This window comes from Sciurus vulgaris (assembly GCF_902686455.1).
Source record: "Sciurus vulgaris genome assembly, chromosome: 12".
In the NCBI taxonomy this organism is placed as follows: domain Eukaryota; kingdom Metazoa; phylum Chordata; class Mammalia; order Rodentia; family Sciuridae; genus Sciurus; species Sciurus vulgaris.
The window spans coordinates 40,725,801-40,746,925 of record NC_136473.1 but is presented as its reverse complement, the minus strand read 5'-3'; the positions used below and the strand labels follow the sequence as shown (position 1 = coordinate 40,746,925).

The window sequence follows — 21,125 nt, the reverse complement described above, 5'->3', positions numbered from 1 at the left end:
ATTTTTGAGTTTCAAAATGATAAAATTTTAAAACATACATAATAATAAGCCTACAATTTTCTTCCTAACACTATTGTGAGTCATTTTATACATCCCTGGAGATCAGAAAACTCTACTTCGGAGACTTGTATAATGAGACTGGTTGTGTAAGGAAATATATGTGTGTGCATGTGTTTATATATGAATGCACGTATATTTGAAGCAGCTTCTTTTCTCTCTCACACATTTCATGGATATACACATGCTTAAATGCTGCTAAACAGAGTCAGCATTATCTTTTAAAGTCACAAACCAAAATTAAAGTTTAAAGCTTTAAACCTTTAAAACCCACATTATTTTATAAGCAAAACATCAGTCCCTAAAAAATCTTATAACCATTTTTGAAACAATGAGAAATTTACAAAGCACAGCTTGGCTCCTTTTGCATGTAGCTCCTGAAAAGGGTACATTTTCCACCTCTACTGAAATATCCTAAGGCTGCCAATATTATGAGTTTTATGACTTGTACCTTCTTTAACTTCAGTACATTATACATGTTACAGCTATAGATACTGCTACTATTTCAGAATCCAGAAGACTAAGATACTCCTTCTTTCCTACTCTTACCCTCCCTTCCCTGTGATTTCCACCTCTGCAGTAACAATATAAAAGGACAAATGAAAATCTCAAGTGAAACATATAATCAGGATCAGAATAAACACTGTTAATATTATAATACAAATTTTTGCATATTTACACAATTTAATTCTCTAGGATTCCATCCACAACTTTGCAGAGTCTAACTTCCATGGGAAGTGGAGAAATCGAAAATTAATAAGTTCATTCAAATCCACTTAGATAAATTCAGCTTGTTACACACCCAGAATTTTAAATATAAAATCTCAGAACTCAAAAGTTCTCTGAAACTTTGACCAATTACAAGCTGTTTATCTCATCAGACTTACAGAATAGTTAAGAACAAGTGCACTTACAGAATATTAGTGACAAAAATTCTTTCTTCAGATTGAATACTACACACCCCACTCCCATGCCCACTAGTCACAATTTATTTATCCAGAAGCCAAATGATAAAGATCTTACAAGCATTCTCAAGAAAAACAGCAATGGTCAAAAATGACTCATTTTCATTATGATAAAGCGAAGAGAGGTCCCCAGCATCCCTCCTGGAGTTAGGCATTTAGAAGTATCACAGGAGAACTACCTTTTCATTCAGTGATGATAACTGGGGGGCAAATTTAAAGTATACTACCAGAAAATTAGGAAGAAAGCTGCCTGAAAACTGAAATTACTAAATACAATGATTTTTCAAAATTGTTGATTCCATCCTCATCACACACAGAATATTGAGAGGATTAAATATTTTTAGTGTAGAATTTCAGTCTTTAAAAAAGAAAATCAATATACCAAATACTTATAATTATTAATTATAATTATTGGTCTGGAAAGTCAACAAGAATGAGTTAAACTGGAATTTATATGCTTTCTGGTTACATAAGTCTTTCTAGTAACATCATCTACTCTGCAAAATACTGATTGCTTTCTATTTCTCACTTCATCATCTTCAGTTGTTTAATATTGTTCAATAAACCAAAATAATCTAAAAACATCACCATGAGAATCTTAAGGTGCTGATGTCTCTTTAGTCCTTGATGATTCTTAAGTCTCTGATGTCCACAAATGTGGAACAGATAACTTTCAACTAATATTTCTGAATATTTTATTAAAGTGATCTAATATATGACCTACTGTAAAGGGTGTGTGTCATATAAGAAAAAAGTCTAGTAAACATTCATCTAGTATTTACTTTTGTACCACCAAAACAATAAAAAAAAACTACCTAGTAATTCTTCTCACCTAAACATGTGGAATGCAGACCCAAAGAAACCTCACTAATGGAAACATTAGTAACCATTACATCAATAACAATTCTGAGATATTTTTACAAACAAGAAGGAATGAAGAGGAGTCAATATTTATTGAGCATCTACTTTTAGCTAGGTATTTTATATTTGATTTTCACAACCATACGGCAGTTAAGGCTACATATGATTCAAACTTGGGCCCTGGAGTTAGATCCCATGGGTTCAAACATGGGCTCTGGAGCTTGATCCCATGGGTTCTCCAGGGTCTCCTGAATGACCACAGGTAATTTGCTTACGTTTTCCATATCTCGGTTTCTTCATTTGTAAAACAAGTATAAGAACAGTACCTAAGTCTCAACAAATCAGTTCTACAATGCAATGAGATAATACATGCAAAATGCCTAGGGCTAAGCATGGTCCTCAATGTCATTACAAAAATTATTGTTCTTGTTTCTATTTAACAGATGAGGAAACGGAAACAATGTAATTGGTGCTAGTTTTCCAATCCAAAATACAAAGCTGATGAAATAAAGTCTTTAGGTGTTAAATATTAGAATTCTCAGAAATCCAACTTGTTCTGAAGCATAAGAAAGGGCACGCAGTGAAAGCGTACGAGGAACAGGTCGGGTTTTAGGTCTCACGGAGAAGTGGACGCCTGCCAGGCGGGTCGGCCTCGGCCGGGTGTCCTGGTCTGGTCCTGGTCCGCCCCGCGGTGGGGCTTGGGTCCTTTGTACTTATAAACGCTGAAGAGAAGAACATATGCCGGCACTGCGCCTTCCATCCCTAGCGGCTGCGGATGCCAACTTCTGCCCGGGCCTAGCCCACACCCTCCCACGCCGCGGGCGCTCCAAGCGGCCGCTCCACTTCTGCAAGTTGGAGGCGGGAGCAATTCTGATCCTAGAGGCAAGTGGGAGCCCCGCTCCACGTAGCTCGGAGGAAAAGCAGCCAGCGATAGAAACAGAGACAAAGGGGTACAAAGCGTCAAGAACCATTCCAAGACGAGTCCTCGGAAGCCTCGACCCGCTGACACCAAAGCTGGCGATTCCAGTCCCCCTGTGGTGCGGGGTTTCGAACACGTTCCCCGTGGGGCTCAAGGCCACAAGACCCCCGCAAGGGTCGCTAGAAAGGGCAGGTGTGAGAATCGCCAATGGGGAGACCCGGTCCTCCGCTACCACCGCCCCACGACGTGACAGCGTTCAAGTCCGCGACCCTCCCACTCGGACCCGGGCTGGGGCCCGCTCGGAGCCCAGAGTCCCCCTGAGTAGGGAAGAGGCGGCGGAACTGGGCCAGGAAAGGCAGGAAGGGCCGGGAGCGAGGCGGGCGGCGGGCGCCAGGTCCGACTTCCTCTGGTGCCCGAAGACTGGAATTCCGCCCTACCCCCTCCGCCCCGCGGCCCTGCCCTGCCCTGCCCGGCCCTGCCCGGCCCCGCACGGAGGTCGGGACCTAGCCCGGCCCGGCCGGCCGGCAGCCGGGAGGTCGCGTGCCCTCCCGTAGGCCGCGGCCCTTACCTTCTCCGGGCGGCGTCGGGCCCCGGCACGCTCGGCTCGGGCCTGCTGCTCCGCCGCTCACGCTCGGCCTCTCCGCGGGCTGGCACGGCCTCCTGGTCTCGGGCGCGGCGGGCGGCGGCAGCTCCTCCTTCACAGGGGCGGGAGGAGGAGACTCAGCGTCCCGGGCCGCCTCCCGGCAGGAAGCGACCCCTACGGCACCGCCTCCTCCGCGCAGCGGCTCCCGCTCCCGAGTCGGCCGCCGCCGCCCTCTCCCTCCGGAAACGCATTCCTCCTGGTCCGCGTCAGCCGAGCCTGAGGCGAGGAGGAGGAGGAGGCAGGAAAACCCGGGCCAAGACCAAGGAGCGGGCCTGGACGGGAGTGGGCCTGGGGAGGCGGCGGGCGCGGGGGAGGGACCCGGCTGAGACCTTGGCGGTGCCTCAGTCTCCACTTCTGCCAAGGGAGGGAGCTGTGCCCCGGCGCCCCGCAGGGCTAAGACAGCTGTAGCGGGCTCCCTGAGTCGGGACTCACTCTTCTGTTAGGCCCGTCTAGAGTTCTGCTTCCTCAAAGCCGCACCTCCCGGTTTTGATCTCTGAAGGTCTTACGTCCCGGGAGTTCCCCGGGGAAAAGGAGAGTGCTAGTCACCCACCCTGCGGGGCCTCTTGGGGACCAAAAACGACTCTGCCCTCTCAGAAGGGAATTGACTAAAAGCCTCCTTCTTCTGGCGTGATACTGTGCCTGACTTGTCTATGAGAAACTTGACTTAGAAAAGAACTGAAAAGGGGGAGGTGGGGGGAGGAGGAACTTTTAGAGAAAAACGGATGAGTTGAGAAGCTGCTTTTGATAGATTTATCTGGAAGTCCATGTGTGGAGGAAAATTCTCATCTTCTCATCCTTAGGAGTTCATCTTCTCTTTCTCCTCTTTTTTTTTTTTTTTTTTTTTTTTTTAATCAGGTGGCGTGGGGGCTGGAAAAGAACATTTAAAAGAAAAGGAAAACACTCATTATGAGATTGGGCGCATTTTGATTATAGAGGATAGAAATCTATACCATCCAACATCATACTGAAACCCGGTAATGCAGAATGTGGCAAGCTGCCATCAGGTTAGTAGAAAATGTGGGTTGCCACCTGGGGAACTGCAGTACCCAGTTGGGAAGAGAGCTCAAATTACCAGATTTATGACCCTGCGAAGTCATGTTTCTGTTGTTAGAGATTAGAGATGGATGCTCATTTGGCTGCCAATCTTAAATATTAGAGAAGATGAAGTGATCCCATCCTTGGAAAATCTGCACATTGCTTACCAGCAAAATCAAATCTGTTGTTTAGCCAGTCTCTGAAAACCTCTAAGAAACGAGCATTATTTCTCCTGCTTAATGTTTGGCAAGCTTAAGAGGTTAAATGATGTTTGTACATTATAACCCCTTTAGAACTCAACATTCTTGAATTTAAAGATACTGGTTTTACTACTGCTCAAAATTAATCAAAAAGTTGGCCCAGTCTTAGCACAGGAAATTGTATAGTTTAAAAGGTAAAGCACAGTTTATCCGTATTTGACTTGCAAGGATCTACATTTCCCAGAACTTACTTCCCTATATGTGATTTGGAGAGTTACTAACAATTTTTGCTACAAAAACCTTAATGAGGTTCATGTTTACACAACTCTAAATAAGTTCCACAAAGTACCAAGCACTGTTCCAAGACACACAATACGGGTTCAGCTAATATTTGATAAATGAACAAATAGATTCTCTTGCTCTCCAGGGATCAGTCTAGAGCATTTGCATAAACTGAATTGTGAGTAGCAATTTTCATGCAGAATTCATGAGTTATGAGGAAACATGAAATTGAAGAAACATGTTTTTTAAGAAAAGCAGTAGTTGGTCAGGAGTATGACTACTTGTGATCTCATACAAATATTGATAGGTTTATAGTTAACTGTAGAATTTATGAAGACTCCAAGCAAAAGTTGGTCTGCCTTATCATGCTCAAGGGGAAATCCTATAAGTAGGTACTGTGCTGATCACATTGCTAAGTATCATGATAGACCATGAAATTCAAGATTAATTCATACCTTACTCACAAAATTTCCCAATTGTCATGATTGTTTTCTGCCATCTCATGTGTCATCATTATGTCAAATAATTAGAGTTGTCCTTTCCTTTAGTTTTGCATTCATACTACTTGCTCTTCAAAATATAAAAGGTTCTTCAAGCCTACTATTTTCCAAAATTGTTTCAAAATTGTTCACCAACAAAAATATTGTGATGCTCAGGTTTGTTTCAATTAGCCTTTTATTCCTATATCTATACAAAATTATAAAAAGGCTTCCATAAATGAAAAGAACCTTTAATATTAAGATGCAAAAGAGGCTAAAGTCTTCTCTGGAAACCTGATTTGCTACTTGCAAAAGTGGGATCACAGTTGATTACTGACCTTTAAATCTTGTAAGTTGAATTTAGTCACATGATTATGCAGCGCTAGATTCAAAGTGTGAGTATGTCAATGTTGTCTTCAGGAATGGATAGCTATCTGTCTCTTGTGGGTTGAGCACTCTTGGGATTTAGACTCTCAAATATTAGTCATTCCAATATGCCACAAATCATCCCATGGTAGCCTGAAAGCTTTTCCATCTTTGAAAATGGAAACTACCTTAAACAGTATAAACTTTTATTGACCAAAAGTTTAGTGCACATTCATTTATAAATCATTTTGCAAGCACAATAACATTCAGACAGTGAGAACTCCCCCCACCAAGGTTAGAACAAAGTATGAATACCTACCTGGAGAGAATAGATGCATACACAGGAACAAATTTTTCCATTGACTGACATAACACAAGATCATTTTTAAATAATCAGAGTAACTTTGTGCTATGGTATCCCAAGATAGTACCAGTTTGTTACTGAAGCATAATTATTAATAGTTCCTCTTTTCATTCTCAAAGTTATATCCTAGTATGAATGATAAAATATATGGTCACCCTATAAATAAGAATATCCAGACTATGAAGAGTAAGGAGTAACTAGAAATTCAGGATAATTCACACAGAAACATTACAAATTATGTTCTAGGTTTATAGATAAAGACCAATTACAACAATGATAATAGTAAAAGTAAAAAGTGTGTGGGGGTGAGTGTGCAGAATTTGGCAGTTCCTGTGGATGAAGAGGCCCTGCTAGTGGATTTAATTAAGGGGAAAAAAATCTTGAAAGTAGCCTGGTTAAACAAAAAAGACTTGGATTTTAAATACCATTATAAATGAATATGATGGTGGTTGGAGCAAATTGACTGATGGTGACTAGGTCAGTCTTTGGCTCCTTTTCCAAGAACCATTTCTGCAGTGACCTAGATACATTTTTCCCATGGGTCGCTTCAGCTTCTTAAGAATATAACTTTTTAAACATTAAAAAAGAAGAAGGACGACTGGGGATATAGCTCAGTTGGTAGAGTGTTTGCCTTGCATGTACAAGGCCCTGGGTTCCATCCCCAGCACCGCAAAAAAAAAAAAAAAAAAAAAAAAAAAGAGGAGGAGGAGATAAAGGGGCAGGGATAGATGGTTCTGATAACATCCTATAATACTAATGTACAAGTTCTTCAGAATCATATCTCCATTCCATTGCCTAAGACACTAAAACTCTGCTTTTAAAACATAAATGTGTATGCCTTGGTAAACAAACGGCCCTGGAAATTATTGACCTTTTAAAATACCAAGAAAGGTTGACAGTCCTTGAAGTTCCTCCTTTCTCTGTGTCCAAATGCAGAGATAATGTTCAAAAAGTCATATAATACAGAGAAACTGGAAGTTTATTTATTTTGCAACTTGTTATTTTGGGTTTCAGGGCTTCCCTTCAGTGCCACCCCTCAGTCCTCTGCCAGAGAAACCATGGAAAGTCATGTTTGCCACAAGGCAGCCACCAACTGAGTATGTATAGTATGTCAGTGCACTTGACTAGCCTGTGAAGTACAGGGCTTAACTAGAGCTTCATTTTTCAACTTATTTCAAAGTAAGGTGGAAAATGGCAGAACATTCTGACCAGATTCGTAATGTGTCCGTTATAGTTTAGGCTAGCTATAAAGTCTTTTCCTTTTCTAGATAGTTAGCAGTGGCATGGCTTTGAATGTGGGTCACTAAGGAGTAAGGCTGCTTCCACTGGCTCAGCTTCCTGTTTCCCATATATAGTGTCCCATTTTTTCTCTTGCTCAGTCCACACAGCTCCACTGGGTGTGAGCATTCCTTGCCAGCATTCAGATACTGAACATTTTTAAGAGCCTGTTTTGGTGCAGCTCTTTTCAAACACTGGGTTTCTTCAGCTGTAGAAGGGAATGTGCCTTCCCAAATAAGAATAAAGAATATGCCAAATATAAGCAGTTGAATAGCACCGCAGTTATTTTTGGGAACCAGGGTCATTCAGTACAGGAAATGAGTACCAATGGGTTATGGCTAGTGACTATGAAATGTTTCTTTCCTCATTTAACTACTTTTTAGTATCTGGAGAAAAATTAGCAGTGGCATTTTGAATTGGGAACAGCTTGATTAAGGACAGATTCATTAGAGAGTAGGAAGCATAGGTAAGTAAGAATATCTTCTTTGCACTCACCCCCCAATTCAATTTAATCCTCATAGTATATTATCCAAGGCAGAATTCTTGCCCCACAGAGATCTCGTTTCATGCTTATAAATGGAATACTATAAAACCCCTAAAATTGTAAACAAAATTTCATTTATCAATATATAGATAGATAGATAGATAGATAGTTTTAATGGAATTTTAACCCCAGAACATTAATAATCATTATTTTAAGCACTTACATGATCAGTCATTTTTTAGACTAAATGCCTAAACAAATTTGTCTTTGTTGCTATCCTGAAATTTTGAGTCATATATTGACTAGTTTTACTCAAAACAACTTTCAAAACATCAGTTAGTACTTCCAGATATTTTGTTACAACAGGATTTTCACAGCATGTTATTGAACCTGCAGGAGGTAGAACAGGAAAAGTAACCAAACCATACAACTACAGATTGCTGTTTTTGTTTACTTTACAAAATAAAGTAAATTTCAAAAAGAAACTAGAATTTTTTTTTCATTTCCAATTTCCAATTTAGGGTCTGGGGATTTAGCTCAGTGGTAGAGTGCATGCTTAACATTTTCAAGGCCCTGGGTTCAATCCCTCCCCCAAAATTAACATAAATTAATTTCCAATTTATATACTGAGACTTAAATATCTTCAAATTATATCTAAAAATCACCTTTATTAAAAGCTGTTAATTGTAAATTGAAGCTGTAAGTTGTAAATATTTAATTAAATTGAGAATTCCAAATAAACTTTAATTATATATTCTAACAATATTCTTGTAGCATTTGGAAGAACAAGCCTAATGATACTGCTTTAAGATTTCTGCATGGTTGTTGGCTGATGTCATAGGTTTTTCCCTCTAGGCTGACAAGAATTCCCTATTTAGAATTGCTTGTGGCTGCCAGCTGGGTAATGTTTTAAAGTGAAAGAATTTTGCTTATTGTGTTATTCTATTGTAATTAGAATGAAATAATCTTAGTCTGAAAGATTTTGATGGTTTACCTCTTTAATATATTTGTTAGCCTGACTCTCCTTCATTTATCTAAGTTTATACCAGAGTCCTAAACTACCATTTCCTTTTTATTATAAAATAAATCCTGCTTAGTTATAAATTTTCCAATAGCTTCCATATGCCTAAAATGTCAACTATATGTTTGTTTGTTTGTTTGTTTTTCTGACATCAGAATATTGACCTTGGAAATGAAACACTTCAATCAAAATTTCATCAGTAGTGGGTATGGTGGAACATGCCTATAATCCTAGTTAGTTGGGAGGCTGACATAGGAAGATGGAAAGTCAAGGACAGCCTGGGAAATTTAAAGAGACCCTATCTCAAGATAAAAGAGAACTGGAGGATGTAGTTCAGTGGTAAAGTGATTGCCTACCATGTGCAAGGCCCTGTGTTCAATCTCCAGCATGGGGAAAAGATATATATATATATATATATATATATATATATATATATATATATTTTTTTTTTTTTTTTTTTTTTTTTTTTACATATAAATGCAGAAATGTTGCTGATGTGCAATACCTAGTACATGGAATATAGGGTACTGAATTCTTACGTTTAAGAAATTTGTCTGTAATTGGTTGAATAAATTTGAATGTATCCATGGATTCAAATAAAAAAATTTAAATAAAAGTAATTTAGATGATTTGAACAAGATGCAGAACATGTTGGGCTATAATCCCTGATGTGAAGTAGTACAGTATTATCCACATTTTATAGGAAAGAAAACTAGGACAGGAGCCACTAACCTGGATAACTATATGCAATAGTAACTGCATGCTACATTAAGTCACAGAACACAGATTGAAACCAAGGCTGCATGAATCGAGGGCAGCTGGCAAAGACAGTGTCTGTTCTGATTGAGCTCCACTATGGCAGACCAGTCTAATTCTGGTGTTCAAGAAAAAGAAGTAATCTGTAAATCATGTTTTCCATATCAGCATTTACAAAAGTAATTGACATTTTCATCTGTATGTTACTCCTTGTCTGTCTTCTTAATTGACACAGAATTGGGTGGGTGGACATGAGAGTACTACCTCTTTACCCTAAACAATCTTATACATCTATATACATACAAAGGATGACATCAGATTATAATTGTTATATACCAGGTATGTGGGCATAGCTAAAATTGTTCCATCAAATTGACCATGTCTTAGGTGTTTTTTATAACTGACACAATATTATATATATATGGTGATACTGCTTCTCTTTACATTAAAAGTAAAATCACCACCTCTCTTCCTTTTTGATCCTATCTTAAACTACCACCCAGTAAGATGCCTGCTTTTATAACAGAACCCCCTATAATATAACAAATATTGACGAGGATGCAGAGAAATTGGAACTCTAGTGCACTTGGTAGGGGTGTAAAATACATTGTATGTTCTTTCATAAATGTGCAAAAATGATCATTCTCATTAATTTCATTGTACTTTGCCATGTGTTATTATATGTATGTGTATATGTGTTTTTGTACAAATTTTCAACAAAAAAATCTAAGGAATATTCATATTTTCCTATAAAGGTATTACTTCCCTAGTTGGAACCCGCTACGGAGAACAGTGTGGAGTTTCCTCAAATAGCTGAAAATAGAAAATAGAACTAATATATGATCCAGCATTTTCACTTTAAGTACATGTCTAAAAGAATTTGAAGCAAGATCTCCGAGAGATATTTTTTCACCCATGTTCATAGCAGCATTACATGCAACACCACATAGTGAAAGCACCGATGGATGAATGGATAAACAAAGTAGAATTGGAATAGTATTCAATCTTAAAAGAGAATAAAATTATGATTCATACTATAACATGGATGAATCCGAGGATATTATCCTAAGTGAAATAGTCCTCCTAAAGACAAATACTATACAATTCCCTTTGTGAGTTACCTGGAGAGAAAATTCATAGAAACAGAAAATAACAAGTATGGTTGTCATGGGCTGAGGGCCTCAGGGAAGGAATAGTTATTTACTGGGATACAAAGCTTCAGTTTTACAAGATGAAAAGCATTCCAGAGATTGGTTAAGATGATAAATATTATGTATATTTAATGACATTTTTAAAAATTACACATTTCCTAGGTTTAGAATACTGAAGAGAATCAGAAATACTGAAAACCCCAAAGCAATGACCGGCAGTGTTGAAATTGTGGTCCATTGGAAATATCAACCTCCATCAATCAGATGATTGAAAAATGACTGATTCCAACCTGATATAGGATTGACAGATTGGTGTGTGTGTGTGTGTGTCTGTGTGTGTGTGTCTGTGTGTGTGTGTGTGTTGCACACACACCAGAAAAACAAGGGAAACTAGATTAATTTGTTTACATATAAGGGACATAGGAGTCACTTGAAAAAACTTCCACTGTGCTGGGACAATTTGCACATCATAAAGGAAAAATGGCCACAATTTATACAAACATATTGAATTTTTAAAAAATTGATTTTTTAAAGGAAAAAATATATAGAAGAGATCAAAAAACTCAAATGAATAAACAATTAAAAACGAAAACCTTTGTCACTATGAAAGCAACCAGAAGACTAACTTCATGCTCTGGAACCTGGCAATTAGAGGGAAAGAATTATGCAATTAAAATATTTATTCTTCATCCTCTGTACAAATTGTTTAACAAATATTTAAGTAACAGTAGTTGACTAAGCAAAACTCTTCTTTACATAAGAATTAAACTAATAAACCCGGCTTGGTGGTCCCAGCAATGTCAGTGGCTCTGAAGGCTGAGGCAGGATCACAAGTTCCAGGCCAGCCTCATCTATAGTAAGGTCCTAAGCAACTTAGCCAGACCCATCTCAAAATAAAAAATAAAAAAGGCTGGGGATGTGACTCAGTGGTAAAGTGCCCTTGGGTTTAATCCCTGGTACCAAAAAAAAAAAAAAAAAAAAAAAAAAAAAAAAAAACCACTAACAAATGTAGAAAAAATGATAAAAGTGCAAAATTGCTATTGACATAATTGGTTCTTCTAAAAATCATCAGGGTAGAATTTACAGGAAGTTCACAATAGAAGTCTTGGGCTCCTTCCACCTGCACTCAAAGATCAATCTTAGCATCACTAGAAGTCTATCAGCAGAGCTGTGCTCCTTAATGTGATGCATTATGATATTCAAACCACTCCTGTGAAATATTTATGCAAAAAGAAATTGAATTAAAATCTAATGGTTCAATCATGAAGTGTCCCCCAAAAGGTCCTGTGTTAGTGCAGGAATATTCAGAGGTAAAATGACTGGATTGTGAGAGCTATAACTAAACCAGTCCATCCTAATATGAATGGATTAATTGAGTGTTAGCCATAGTCAAGTGGGGCATGACTGGAGGAGGTGGAGCTGCCTTGGAAAAGTTTACCTCCTGAAGAGTCCATTCCCCCACCCTCTCTGCTTCCTGCTGCCATGAATGGAGTAGTGCTCCTTCCTTTGCCAGGCCCTCTGCTTTGATGTCCTACCTTATCGTGGGCCCAGAGCAATGGAGTCGGTCCAATGCGGACTAAACCTCTGAAAACAGGAACCAAAATAATAAAACTTTTCCTCCTCTAAGTTGTTCTTACTAGGTATTTTTTTCACAGGAACCAAAAGCTATCTAACACAAAATCAAATCAAGCATTTAGATCTTCCTTTAAGTTAATAGGAAATAGAAGAGTAGGAGGAATAATTGTTAAACCTGGATGATGGGTACGTCATGGTTCATTGTATGAGGCAGTGTGTGTGTGTGTGTGTATAAATGTTTTAAATATAGAGTTACAGTTATTATGTATTGGCATACTGCATTATAAAATGCATAGAATCAAAACATACTGCACAATGTCACTATTTCAATTAAAAAAACCTTCACATTCCTGGCTTTCTTTCTAATCTTACTCTAACTTTGTTTTATATTTAGTTGTTAAAATTACATATTTTTGAAATATAAATTCATTGGCCTGGGGTGGTGGCTCAGTGGTAGAGCACTTGCCTAGTATGTGTGAGGCACTGGGTTCCATCCTCAGCACCACATAAAAATAAATAAATAAAGATATTGTGTCCATCTGCAACTAAAAAATATTTTTTTTAAAAAACAAGACATAGAAATTCATCATCACTTTAACTTTTTTTGCCCAAAACATGAACACTGGAAAAAAAATTGGAAGTTATATCTGAAAAAAGCACCTACTTCAAATTAAACCTACCCTTTCAAGTAAGTAAACCCCAACATTATTATTAGGAGTTTAAATGCCAATTTATTATTTTCCTATGTAGTGATTTCTGAGTTTTAAGGGAAAAGATTTCTTCTCTCAAATTCTTTGACTTTTGGTAGAAGGCAAATCTAGAGCAGTACCAATGCACTCTTATGGACATTAAATAGAGTGCAAATTATAATTACATCTTTATAAAATATATCTTTTCAAAAAAAGAAGAGTGTGTATATAGACTTTTGATTAATTTTTGCAACTTACAGGAAAATTATTATGCATAAATGTTGAATTTCTTTCTTTAATGAGTGGTACTGAGTCAACAGAAAGATATAAATGTATTACAAGAGTCAGTTCTATGCAGTACTGAAAAACTTGTAATTTACAGGTAATCTGTGTGGATAGATAATATTTGGAAAACAGAATTATCAAAACCATGTCAGAGGATTGGAAGTGGGTCAGGAAAACTTTAAAAAAATGAATGAAAATCCCAGAAACAACAAGTGATGGTATTAACCTAGGATGACTTACGCAGGCCTAAGACCAACCTTTTGTCTGCAGCTTTCACAGAGATGGGTGAACAAAGACAGCACAGAGCCACTGACAAGTGTTCAGTCTGAAAAAGGAATGTCTGTAGACTCCATTAATGTAGAAATCGTAGTCCAAGCTTTCTATAATAGAATGTTCTTAAATCCTAAAACACACAAGTAAATTACAATCAATTCAGCTTTCACCAAGAAATCTCATTCATGCATCCCAAAGTTGATTTTAGAAAACAATTCTACATTATATTGATAACGAATCAATTTCCATTCCACTTTTTTTTAAATTTCATCCACCCCTCTCACCTTCCCAAGCAGTATTAAACTGAGAAGAGAGGTATAAAAAAAAGAAAAAAAAAAAAAAAAAAAAAAAGGTGCTGGTTTTGCTGGTTTCTTCAAAATTTTAAGGCTTAATATGCCATTTTGATCACTTGCCTAGGACCTCAAAGCCCCAAAGCCTGATATGGGCTGCTTCTTTTTGTTCCCCATATTTTGCAAAACAAATTAGTGTAAAAATTCCTACTCTGAAGTCAGATCAACCTGGAATACTCTTCTGATTGATTTTCTCTCTCTCGCCCTCTTTTTTTTTTTTTTGTCTTCCGTGCTAGGGATCAGACCCAGGGCCTCCAGCATGCCTGGCAGTGGCTCTACCATTGAGCTACAGCCCCAGCTCCTTATTCTGCTTCTTCACACCCCCTCTGTGAACCTTAGCTTTTTCATTTGTTAAAGGGAGATGGTAATGACCTCTTTCTCGGGGGTTTTTATGGATAGTGAATTGAATGAGACAATATGTGTGATATAAGAATTTACTGAAACACTACGTATAATAAAAGTGATAGAAGTGAACATCATGCCACAAGCTCGACCAGTCTCAATGGCCCAGCAGGGCAGTGGAAACTCCCCTGGGGTCTTGCCCAGTACCCTTCACACTCAAGAGGTTTTTATTTTTCTCTGTTATGTGATTATGTGAGTCGACTGGTTAGAGCCTTTTAAGAATGCTGAGTATAGTGCTAATCTCTTCAAAGCTGTGGGAGGGTTTAACTTGGTGGGGATTCAAAGACCTTCAGAGATCAAAGGACAGCAGAGTAAAAGTGATTGCTGAGCCAGGAGGAGCCAGGGCTGGTTACTGATCACAGCCTCCAAATGCTGCTGGGCTGGGCTATTATGTAAAGCAGAGCCACTCAACCAACCAAGTGTTTTCTCTCTGGAACTCTGACAAATGTTAAATATGCCCTGGTGCACCTGGGGATCCACACCCTACTGACCAAAATTGGCATGGGAGGGGCAGGACTTTAAAAGAAATTATACTTCGATGAACCAAGAGGCTTAAAATAGGAGAAAGGAGAGAAAAAGAAGAGCACATTAAATCAAGGTGCTAAGAGTAATCTCTGCTGTTTGGAGCCAGCCTAAGTTGTGAGGGGAATTTGATTTCAGAAAAGCTCAAAGCCACTGGCTGGTATTCACAGGTGAACATGTACGGTTCTCAACATTAAGCAACTGGAGTGGACACCAAGTAATTGGTACCCTTGGCTAAGGCATGAGTGGGATTCCTACAGTGTTCAGGACTGAGTTACTGTCAGCAACCACAAATCAGCAGGGCCTGAGTGTTCTCCCTTTTTCCCTTGAAAACAGTAACTGGAATAAAAGGAAAAAAGAAAACAACAACAATCACAACAACAGTGGTATTTTCATGTGAAAAATCTCCTACCTCTAGGGAATTTTGCCTGTAATGAGAATGAAGAGATCTCAAAGGTGATAGCTCTGAGACATAAAATGAAAGTTCTCCATATATTAAATATCAGAATGTAAAAAACTGTTAAGAGTGTATGAGGGGAGGGAGTTCTGCAGGGAAGCAAGGCAGGTGAGGGTGCAGGCAAGAGCTACAGCTGTAGGGATGATTGAACAGATGACGATTTTGTGTCTATACACAGAAGGTACCTGACATTCTAGAAGAATAAAATGCTTTAGCAGCATTGGAGCATCCAGATCAACTCAGGAGGTATGCCCTGTGAGGGTCAAGTCTACCACAGTGATGGCAAAGGTGGGATTCAGCTCCTCTGCTTCGCAGTGACAGAAATTAGAATAAACTCATCACTTGGATTCAGGTTGAAGAAAATAACTGTTAAGTATTAATTAGTCACTGAAGTTGCAGAGCACTCATCTCTGGAGGTTTGTGTGAACAGGTTCTATTTTTATTTACAAATAAATTCTTTGGTATTCCAAACTTTAGGGTGGGAGAACAAAAGTGATTTCTCATCCCTTCTTAGACTTTTTGATTTGCAGAATGCTCTTTTCCTTGGTTTATTAAAGAGGAATATTTTGGCTGGCCCTAGGATAGAAAAGCAGAAGTCAGTTTGTGTCAGATATTGCAAAAAATACTTGATGAAATTGTTGGCACAAAAGATTACCTACATTTGAAGCCACTTTTTTTTTTTTTTTTTAATAGAATGACGAATCCAAAACAGGCCTGCCATGTAAATTAGTGTTACCATCTCAAGCATATTAAAAGTCTTGCAGCTGGTCAATCAGGATGTTATGCAAAAATAGGTGGGAAGGAAATAGCTTTTACAGCTATTCCATTTTGATTAGATTTTTGACATCAGCAGTGTTTGATTGAATACCTGCTCTTATATTTTGAAATTTTTGTAATACATTGAAAATAAATTCACATCTCTTTTATTTTTTGTAAATCTATCTTAATGTTACTTACAAAACAGGACAACATTGCCACTATTTCAAATATATCTGTAGTTTGGTTTTGAGCTTACTACATTCCAGTGTAGAATTATAAGAAAAAGAAATTCTTTTTTTTGGAATGGGGAGACAGAATCTAGGGCCACTGAGTATACCCTCAACTCTTATATTAAGAGAAATTTCAACTCAAATTTCATTATAAAGTCCTCTATTGTGGGGGTAGTATTTTCCTACTAAACATTCCTATGGAATTTTAAACTTTCAGTTTATTAGTGCATAGCATTTTTAGTTAAGAAAAATTGTTAATTTTTAAATTTTATTCTTAATTTTTGGATGTAATTGTGTGTTCACTTGGAAAATACAATTATCAATATTAGTCTAGGTTTTAATTATTTTTCTTCAAGAGATTTTCTGACAATATTTTTTTTTTTTTCCACAGACTAGAAAATATGTACTGATCATTCTTCTCTTACCAAACAGTGGATCCTGGAAGGGCAGAGAAGTTGTCCTAAAATGAGTCTGAGAGGTGGAAACAGTATGTGAGTGATTCAAAAGAAAGGAAATGAAGCCACAGGCAGAAAAGGATGGCTCAAAAGATAAGCTACAAGGTAAAGGGGAATGTTTCCACATGAAAGAACCCAGGAAAAAGCAATGAAGATATGTGGTCATGACTGCAGAACTATCCCAAGAAGGTTCAATCATGATAAAGGAACGGAAAGAAGAGGCTGAACCAAGTTTACGTTAGAAACAAATGTCACATATTAACACATACACTTACACACACCACACTATACTAAAAAGGCATATTTTGTACATCTCTTTTTCTTTTCTTTCTTTCTTTTTTTTTTTTTTTTTTGGTACTAGAGGTTGAATCCAGGGGTGCTTAATCATTAAGTCACATCCCCAGCCTTTTTAAAATATATTATTTAGAGACAGGGTCTTGCTAAGTTAGGGCCTTGCTAAGTTGCTGAGGCTGGCTTTGAGCTCACGATCCTCCTGCTTCAGCCTCTAGAGCTATTGGGATTATGGTTATGTACCACTATACCTGGCTATTTTGCACATTGCTAATAGGCTATTGATAACTTTTTCTGTCTCAAATAAAGGACACTAGAAATAAAAGTGTTGAAATAAAAAATTAGGTTTGTTCCAAAGATCAGAAGAGGCCTGTCTCCTAAATCAGAAGTGACCTTTAAGATCATAGTTTATAACTTTGCATTTTACATACATGGATGAATAAATTTATTAGTTTAAGAATAGAAATCATAGTCTGTCTTATTCTACTTGAAAGAGAAAATATGTTTTACTGGTAATGTTATTTTGAAATGAATACTTTAAAAAATCTTAATAGAACTTCCCATGGTACATCAACTTCTTCAGTAAGAGTCAAATTTCCCGATAATATCAAAGGTCTCCATCCTTCAAATGAAAAAATTGTAGGGATTTTGAAATTGTAAGTAATGTGAATTTCAGATCATGACATCATATTTCTTTTGACAGAATACAGAGACAAGGTGTAATCTAACTTCTTGAGGACAAAAGAGTAAATATAAATACATTGAATTTCCATTTCCCGGAATCACTTTTTTTAAATATTGGGACAAAATCAACTGCCTCATTTTCAAATGCCTTTTATTTCATTTTTCATATTAAAATGTCAAACATTTAAATTAAGGAGAAGAATACAATAAAATTTCATAGACTCATCACCAGACATGGTAGTTATCAGGATTTTGCTGTCTTTGCTTTACTAGTTCCTTGGTTTTTTTCCCTTCATTTCTGAAGTATTTGGAAGAAAAACTCAGACAGTGAGAGTATACTTCACACTTGCACTCTTCAGTACAAATTTTTGAAAAGATGAGCATTTTCTTATGCAGGCATAATATCATCATAACCAAAAACCTAACATTTTTCCCCTTAATATTTCATATTAAATCCATAATCAAATTTTCCTGATTGTCTAAAAAAATTTTGTTTTTGCAGTTAGTTTTCCCAAATCAGAATAAATAAATAAATAAATAAAACTCCCAAATCCAAGCCAGAACCAAAAACCAGCCCTACACCACCTTTGGTTATTATGTCCTTTATGTCTACAATATCCATAGCAGTAACTCAACATTTCTTTTTTGCCTCAAGCTACCAGGTTGCTGAAAAGCTAGGTCAGTTATACTGTGGAAATTTTTATTTTAAGTATGTAGTTTAAAGGCTTAAATAATGCAGTAACTCAGAAAGTACTTGGAATGTTACCAAATACATAATTGAAGACCTACAGGGATTTTTTATTACTTCTGATCAAATTAATCCTTACAGTATTTATTTCATCCCAATTTACAAATGAAATAATATAAAATAGGCCCCTTGTGAATTTGCCAAATTAATCTCCACTTTCCCCTTATATAATAAGATTTGTCCTTTAGGAGAGCAATACAGATGTGGAAACGTACTTCATTACTATCATTAGGTTTTAGAAAATGTTTGCACTGTAGTGGACTGGTACATTAAACCATAGATGAACTAACCCTGAATTATCATTCTTGTTTTCTCATTGCTCATGATTAACTCCGTTAACCTGGAGTGGATGTCGTATGAGTTAGGAACTTGCTAGACATTTTTTGTATATTATCTTATTAAATGTTCAAGGTACACATTGTCAATCCTGTTTTATAGAAATATTTCAAGTCAGATTTGTGATGGAAAGTTTGTAGTCCTATTTTTTGTTGTTGCTATGTTTGGGGAGTGTTTTGTCTGTTTGGTTTGGTGCTGGAGGTGGAACCCAGGACTGTGCACATACTCCACAGATGCCCTACCACTGAGCAACAGCCCCAACCCTGTGAAATCTCGTCACTTAGTTGCCTCTCTGCTTGCTGCTTTATTGTTCCTGTCCTATCTTATATATTGTCCCTTTAATGTTCTTTTCCCCTGTTCCAATTGTTTTAGATACTAGAACTTTCCTTCTCCCTTCTCTAGGCTCTGCACCATTACCTTTATATACTCTGTGACAATAAAACTGGCATTGAGACCCTTAGACAATGCCAGTCCAACTAGTGGGAAATGATTAATTCCAGGGCACTTCTCATTGGTTTAGCTATATCAGTGTACACATCTTTTACTTCTCACTGAATCAACCAGTCTGGGCTTTTGATGTGATTTTCACATCTTTCTTTTTTTTTTCAGAGGAGGGGTACCAAGGATTGAACTCAGGCCACTGAGCCACATCCCCAATCCAATTTTGTATTTTATTTAGAGACGGGTCTCACTGAGTTGCTTAGTGCCTTGCTTTTGCTGAGGCTGGCTCTGCACTTGTGATCCACCTGCCTCAGCCTCCTGAGCTGCTGGGAATACAGGTGTGCGCCACTGTGTCCAGCTGACTTTCACATATTTCATCTATACCGGTTTATTTTCCGAGATTTCCCCTGATTTCAGGGGCTATGCTTCCTATTTAATGGAGATACTGTTTCTGATGCTTTTCTAGCACTTTGGCTTTCTACATCACAGCTGAAAGGTTAAAACTATTTACATCAGGAGTTTTTGTTATCTGATCTAATAGCAAAATAAAGAAATATTTATCTGATCAAAATAATCCCTAATACTTATCATTGGGCATGGTTTGATATAAACTTAAAATCGATATGTCTGGATTCTGACAGTTTTCACTCTGATATTTTAGGCAGGCCTCAGGTGATGGTTTCTTTCATGAGGCCACTTTTTTCATCAGACTGAGGATATTACTCAGGGCCAGAGCCATCAGAAAAGTCTTAGTGGTATCTCACCTTTCTGTTTTGTTTTATTGGTGCTTCCATTGTGATCTGTGCCAGTCAATGAAATATCATGAGCAGAGGAAACACTTCGTGTTTCCTATTAGCACCATGATTTGAACACTTAGATCCTGTCGAAGTCTTCGGGTGTTGCCTGAAGGGTGCTGACAGCTATCACTGTGGTTCAGCTGCACGTCCTGACAGCCCCATCACTGAGTGTTATATGAGTCATACTGCTGGGTAGTATTACCGTGCATCATCACCCCCTCCTCCGGCCCCTTTGGGAACCTGCATTCATCCCACTCCTGAAGACAAATGGATGATGCCACCAACGGATTAATAACACAGTGATTAAATAGGTTACTTAAGCTGAACTTTCTCAATTTAATTTGGGTATTGTAAGGAGAGTTACATTTCAGAGCCACAAATGAAATGCTGATCATAATGCACTCACTTTTTTAGTAGGACATATTCAGGTCTATACTGCTTATTTTAAGTGATGTTCTAGGGTCACGCTTTTGCGGAACAAAATAGAACAGCAGGCTGGGAGCCCAGAATGTACAGGCTTTTGGCGTGACTCACAGCTTGGCCCAGGCTAGTCACTTACTCCTTTTAAAACATTATTGAAAAAAAAAAAAAACTGGATTTTTGGGACATGTGTCCCAGGGAACAATTGCGTTGCCAGAGTGGTTACAGGGTAGGGAGAAAATTAACCCAGATGAGAACCATCTATGAATACTTGAGTTATCTACTACTTACAGTTTTGTCTATGTCTCTCCCTATTTCTGGCATAGGCCTGCTTAGGGACTTCTAATTCTTGGTGTTCATAACACATGCTATGCTAGGAACTCTATCTATCTTATCTCACTTGAATTTCCATGACAACCACATGATGAAAGTCTTAGGATCCCAATTTTATACTTAAAAGTAATTAAGAGTTGACAATTGTCCCATGAGTTTCACACAGTTTGTCCTATAATTCCCCAGGAAAACTCAGTGAGGTAGGTGCTATTTTACT

The 21,125-nt window shown here is 37.8% G+C and overlaps 1 protein-coding gene across 2 annotated transcripts in view; it reads right to left on the bottom strand.

Annotated features, from left to right (window-relative positions):
* The window catches only part of ITGB1 (integrin subunit beta 1), a 48,153-nt gene extending 44,628 nt beyond the window's left edge, over positions 1-3,525 (bottom strand). Inside the window, exon 1 of one of the 2 annotated variants that reach the window (XM_079105868.1) lies at positions 3,371-3,525. The gene's annotated coding sequence lies outside the window, so the exon portion shown is untranslated. The remainder of the gene's footprint in view (positions 1-3,370) is intronic. The other variant, XM_079105869.1, reaches the window with a different exon arrangement.
* Between the last annotated feature and the right edge of the window lie 17,600 nt (positions 3,526-21,125).